The following is a 6,548-nucleotide window of genomic DNA, read 5'->3' on the forward strand; positions in this document are numbered from 1 at the left end:
GAACCGAGAAATATGAAAAGGTGCAGAAAAAATTAATTAAAGATATGCAAAAAGCCAGATCAAAGCCAGCAATGATGATCAAGGATGGGTGAAGCCCACAATGGTCCATTGTTCACTGTGGGAAAAGTGATGACGAGTAAAATAAATTGTGAAAACTCAACAGGACGACAGTGAAACTAGTACAACGACTAGGGTGGAGTTGGGGCAGAAAGGGAGGGGGGGATGCAAGGGCTATTTGAAGTTAGATAAATCAATAGTCATACCGTTAGGTTGTAAGCTGCCCAAACGAAATATGAGGTACTGTTCTTCCAATTTGTGTTTGACCTCAATATTGTTATCTAAATTGTCCACAAGGGTGAAAGACAACATTTCAAATTTACAATTGACCCCCTTTCACTATTACAAATCAATAGCATTAACTGAGAGTTTATGTGAAAAAAATTGATAGCGTGAATGATTGAAACTACCGCGTAAAAAAAAGTCATCCCTTTTCATAAATCTAAAGGGGAAGATATTCTAGCAACGTCATTGGGAAAGATGACTCCCAGCTTGCTAGCCCTCAGCATGGAAATGATTACTGGTAAGTGGAATAATGTGTTTGTACAAAGGCAGCTGACTTGACTTGACCCTTAAGTACTTTTCTGCTTTCCATTTCATCTTTTGCTACCCAGCATTTGATGTACTTTGTGATGCAGCTCCCGCTGAATGCAGGGCCATTTAACTTCCCAGAGTTTAAGGTTATAGATAGCTACAATTTTACTGGTTCATGTGCAGCTATATTTTATATTCACAAAGACCGCCTGAGAAATAGCTCTTGCTGAGCATGTCCCCAGTTGTATATGTTACGATGTTGCATCATTCCAAATCTTTCCACTATTTGTAGCATCATAAAAAAAACCTCGCAGGTAGCAAAATGAATTCTTTCATAGCTGCAATTTTAAATGGATTTTATTTTATGTTTAAAGACCGTTGGCCTGATTCTAACTCAGTGGAGATAACAATGGATAATAAACCATCCAACACTTGGGCTGGAGATTTTAGTCCAAAATTCAATAGCATGGGTCTGTCATCCAATACCAGTAAAAGATAACAATGGAGTGGGGCTCAGGAGCGTTAGATTTTACTTTAGAGATTCAGAGTGAAAACAGGCCCTTCAGCTAGTGTTGGCAACTGTCCAGTATTAGCAGGGACAACCCGTATATTGGTTTGTCCCGTACGGGACCGCCCTTGTCTCCTATTTGACTGTTACTACTCGGGTCGAGGGGACTGTCGGATTGGAGCGCCGGGTCCGGCCCCGCCTCACCCGTCCCGACGTAGTGCAGCCCATGGAGTGCAGCAGCAGCTCCTCACCCGTGGCCCCGTCGGTCAGCAGCCCGGCCTGCTGTCCGACCTTCGGACTTTCGCTTACCACCGACACCATCATCCCTCCTTCTCATGGCCGATCATCGGTTCATGTGTTGGATGGGGTGCAGGACTTGCTCGCGACATCGCATGGCCCAGAACAAAACTACTCAGCTGGCTGCCAGCTGCCGGCTGGAGTTTGTGTGCAGTCCAGCACTCGAGCCAACTCATCATTCACCCAGCCATGGCCGAGTCGGTCAACAAATTACCGTCGGGAATTTGTCCCTTATTTTGACCTTTTGTCCCTTATATGGGAGTGAGAAAGTTGGCAACCCTACCTTCGGCCCACGGAGCCCAAGCTGACCAGAGATCACCCCATACACTAGCACTATCCTACACACTGGGGGCAATTTACAATTTACAGAAGCCAATTAACCTGCAAACCTGCTCATTTTTAGGAGTGTGGGAGGAAACCAGAGGACCCAGAGAAAACCCACGTGGTCACAGGGAGAGCGTACAAACTCCGTACAGACAGCACCCATAGTCAGGATTGAACCTGGGTCTCTGTCGCAGTAAAGCAGCAACACTACCGCTGTGCGGCTTGTGAGTTGAGTGCTGGGAGGCTGTTAGTAGCTTAAGCAAGCTTACATTCATTGTGAAAGAGGATTGGAAGGATTTCCATTGAGAGGTAAAGTGCAGTTGATGAGATCCAGGGGTCATATATTTCAATGAGGCCCAGAGGTGTATTCTTGTTCAGACACGTGATTGTGTTAAAGACACAGACCTCCAAAGACCCATGTTCAGGAACCATTCATACAACAGATCTACTCAGTGCCCTCCGCACTGCATCCCCCACCCTCACCTCTCCAGTGGCCTCTTGATGCCTAACGCTGAGTTCCTGAGGACACTGGCGAAGCGCTGGTGTAACTCAGCTGGTCAGGCAGCATCTCTGGAGAACATAGATTGGTGACATTTTGGGTCTGTACCGAAAACAGAACCAATGAAATTCATACTTGCAACAGCATAACTGGCCTGCAAAGACCAGACATTATATGTTATAGATAATGTATAATAAACAAATAAATCATTAAATTAATAACTCCAATACCAGTGCAAAAATAAAAACCTGATATCCTTCAGAGCAACCAAACATAGTCAATAGGTTGACACAAAATGCTGGAGTAACTCAGCAGGACACGCAGCATCTCTGGAGAGAAAGAATTGGTGACGTTTCGGGTCAAGACCCTTCAGATTGAAGAAGGGTCCCATTCATTCTCTCCAGAGATGCTGGCTGTCCCGCTGAGTTGCTCCAACATTTTGTGTCTACTTTCGATTTAAACCAGCATCTGCAGTTCTTTCCTACACGAAGATTGTCAATAGTTCATTGTTGAGGTTAGTGTTGTGTAGTATTCAAGAGCCTGATGGTTATTGGGAAGAGGCTCTTCTTCAACCTGGTGGTCACAGTTTTCAGACACCTGTACCTTCTTCCCAAGGTTCGGAGTGAAATGAGGGCATGGCCAGGGTGATGTGGGTACAGGGTGCTCCCTGGTTGGTGTGGGCTCCATGGGCCGAAGGGCCTGTTTACATGCTGTAAGTGTAAAGTGAAGTCTAATGCTCCTGTGCCCCACCCCATTGCCATCTATTACTATTTATTTATTTAGCGAATGCAAAGTCCTTTAGCCAAGCAGTTGCCTCTTGATCTGCTGTATGAAGGGTGACAAGTCCTCCTTTGAGTCTTTGTTGAGGGCATGCTTCAATGATGTGTTGCATTGTTTGCTGCTCTCCACAAGCACACCATGGGGTTGGGCTGCTGCCCCATTTGTGAAGGCTGGCCAAGCAGGGGCCATGTCCAGTCCTGAATCTATTCAGCGTCGTCCACTGCTTCCTTGGGAGATTGGTGCCAGGGACCGGTAGGGTGTGGTCTGACACCAGATGTTTATTTGGGACGTCCTTGGACTCCCATTCCTTTTTCCAAGCTGATTGGATGGTGAAATCAGCTGGTGGTGGGTTCTTCCAAATTGGTCGTCTAGATGGAAGTCAAGCAGTGGGTGGGTTGAAGATGTCCATGTGAATTGGCAGGTGAGGGGAGTTTTTGGTCTTTTGGAGCATCCTTTGAGTGAGGACTACTCGCCGGATGTGTGGAGGGGCTATGTTGGATAGGACAGGGAGCCAGGGGAGTGGTGTTGAGCGGATTGTTCCTGTGATGATCCTCATTGTTGAGTTCAATTGGGTGTCCAAATGGTGTGTGTGGGATGACCTGGACCAAACAGGGGCACAATATTCGGCTGAGGAAAATGCAAGGGCTAGTGCTGAAATGCGCAGTGTGGGGGCCCCACTTTGAGCCAGCAAGCTTACTGAGGAGATTGTTTCTGGACTTCTATTACTGGTATTGCATGACAGCCCCATGCTATTGAACTTTCGACTAAAATCTCCAGCCCTAGTGTTGGAGGCAGCGCCTCCTGTCGATCCCTCTGATGATGGACAGTTTAGTGCCCGTGTTGGATGAGGCAGTGTCTACCCTATCCCAGGAAACATTTTTCCTTATAGACACAAAATGCTGGAGGAACTCAGTGGGACCAGCAGCATCTCTAGAGAGAAGGAATGGGAGACGTTTTGGCTTGAGACCCTACTTCAGACTTATTGTCAGGGAAAAGGGAAACAAGAGATGTAGATGGCGATATAGGGAGATATAGAACAAATAAATGAAAGATATGCAAAAAAGTAACGATGATCATTGCTAGCTGTGGGCTACGTGGAAACTAGTTATACAGACAATGAAACTCACCAGGATGCCAGTGAAGCTAATCCAATGACGAGGGTGGGGGAAGACATACAAACTCCGTACAGACAGCACCCCTGGTCGGGATCGAACCTGGGACTCTGGCGTCGTAAGGCAGCAACTCAACTGCTGCACCACCATTCCGCTACATTAATACCAGAGTAACACATCGACTTCATTAACTACTTCAAATTCCACATAACTGGAGTGAAAGCATCACCGATCCCAAGGGATTGGTCAAGAAATTGGAGTTATTATTTCAGTACCAATGCCAAATATGAAATTATACACAGATTGTAGAGACACTGGAGACACTGTAGAGATGAGGAAAAACATGATCGTAAGTATAAAAAAAAGAGACGGCACAATAGCACAGCAGTAGAGTTGCTGTCTTACAGCGCCGGAGACCCAGGTACGATCCTGACGATGACCACGGCCTGCACGTTCTTCCTGTGACCACGTGGGTTTTCTCCAGATGCCCCAGTTTCCTTTCACATTGCAAAGACTTACCGGTTCGTAGGTTAATTGGTTTCAGTAAAATTGGAAATTGCCTCTAGTGTGCAGGATAGTGTTAGTGTACGGAGTGTTCGCTGATCGGCGCAGACTTGGTGGCCCAAGGGGCCGGTTTCCAAGCCATTTAGAACGAAGATGAGGAAATATTTTTTCACACAGAGAGTTGCGAGTCTGTGGAATTTTCTGCCTCAGAGAGCGATTCTCTGGATGCTCTCAAGAGGGAGTTAGATAGAGCTCTTAAAGATAGTGGAGTCAAGGGATATGGGGAGAAGACAGGAACGGGGAACTGATTGTGGATGATCAGCCATGATCTAATTGAATGGCAGTGCTGGCTTGAAGGGCCGAATGGCCTACTCCGGCACCTATTGTCTATTGGCTATGAAGTCTAAAGTCTAAAGATTGGGTTGGTATTGTGCCTGTCAAATCCCTGTCCGGGATCTACATATGGTCTGCTTTGTTTGCAATGGTTAAATTGCTGCATTTGGACGTAGAATGCCACAATTCAGCCGAAAGATACTGCAGTAGATTTTGCTGCTATGAATGAAGGATTGCCAAGATTCCTCATGCACAAAAGTACATCTGTTCCTCAACATCCATCCGGTCATTTCCTTGGTACAATAACAGATGTTGAGGCTAAGTGGTGAAAATTGTATTTAAGGTAAATTATTTGTTTAAAGACCAAATGAGAAATGGAGACAACAATTAAACAAATAGAGATTGCCAGCAAACAATTCCGTTTTTGCCAAGATAATGTTCCAGTGAAAATTGTTCAAACATATGCCTCTAGAACAAATCTATTTCCTCCGAAGAGACTTGTATTTGTTTGTTTTTTCTCAGTTACAAAATGTCAGGATGGCAATTTGTGGGGAGGTAATGATGTCGATGGGGGAGCTCAATTCTGATTGCTTAGTCAAGCAAAAATTAGACATCACATTTGATCTATCTCATTTGTCCCAGATAGCAATTTCATTTCATACCATATTCAATCTATCTAACAGAAATACTGCATGATAACAAACAATTTGGGCAAGAATTTACAAGCGCCACAATATTATCAGTGCAATCTCATCGCTAATAATTTTTAGAATGATTTTGAATTCATTTTCAGATGCCGATTTTACATTGATTCAGCACTGAATATAAACAGGCGCCTAACAAATGTGATGGAATATAATGATTATATAAGGAGTGAGGAACTTAGCATCTTTGCTTTAATATATTACAACTTCAGAAAATACCATAACATGATAATAATTCTAGACACATTTGAATCTAGTTGGAAAGTAACATTTAATTAGTTGAGGAGTTTGACTTAGCTTTATTAGAAATAATGCAATAGGATGAAATTGTAACTATTGTCAATTTGTGTCAAGTTAATTAAAACTCCATTTCTTCTGTTTTATGTAAGCTGCTTATTAAAATCTAATTACTTAACTATGATAAGACCTGGCATAAATGTTCTGCTATGTACGTGCTTCTGTCTCCTAAGATTTTTAACATAAGAAAAGATTAGCTTGCATATTAATTTACATATTTGTAGAGTTGCATGGAGTTATCCGATTTAGAAAGTCATTCTTCATTAATTTAACTTCATTCTTTTGGAAAGCAGCAAAGAATGACAGAAGAAGAGGATAACAAAGAAGAGGATAAAAACACAACATAGAGGATGTAGAGAAAAATATCCATTTGTTTTAATTGGTCAAATTTCAATGTAAATATTTATTGTTTCATCAAATGCTATTAGTAGAACATAGACCATAGAACAGTACAGCACAGGAATGGGGCCCTTCGACCCAAAATGTTTGTGCCGAATATGATGCCAAGTTAAACTGATCTCATCTGCCAGTATGTGATCCATATCCCTCTATTCCCTGCATTTTGATGTGCCTATGTAAAAACCTCTTAAATGCCACTA

This window comes from Amblyraja radiata, chromosome 24 (assembly GCF_010909765.2).
Source record: "Amblyraja radiata isolate CabotCenter1 chromosome 24, sAmbRad1.1.pri, whole genome shotgun sequence".
NCBI classification, from domain to species: Eukaryota; Metazoa; Chordata; class Chondrichthyes; order Rajiformes; family Rajidae; genus Amblyraja; species Amblyraja radiata.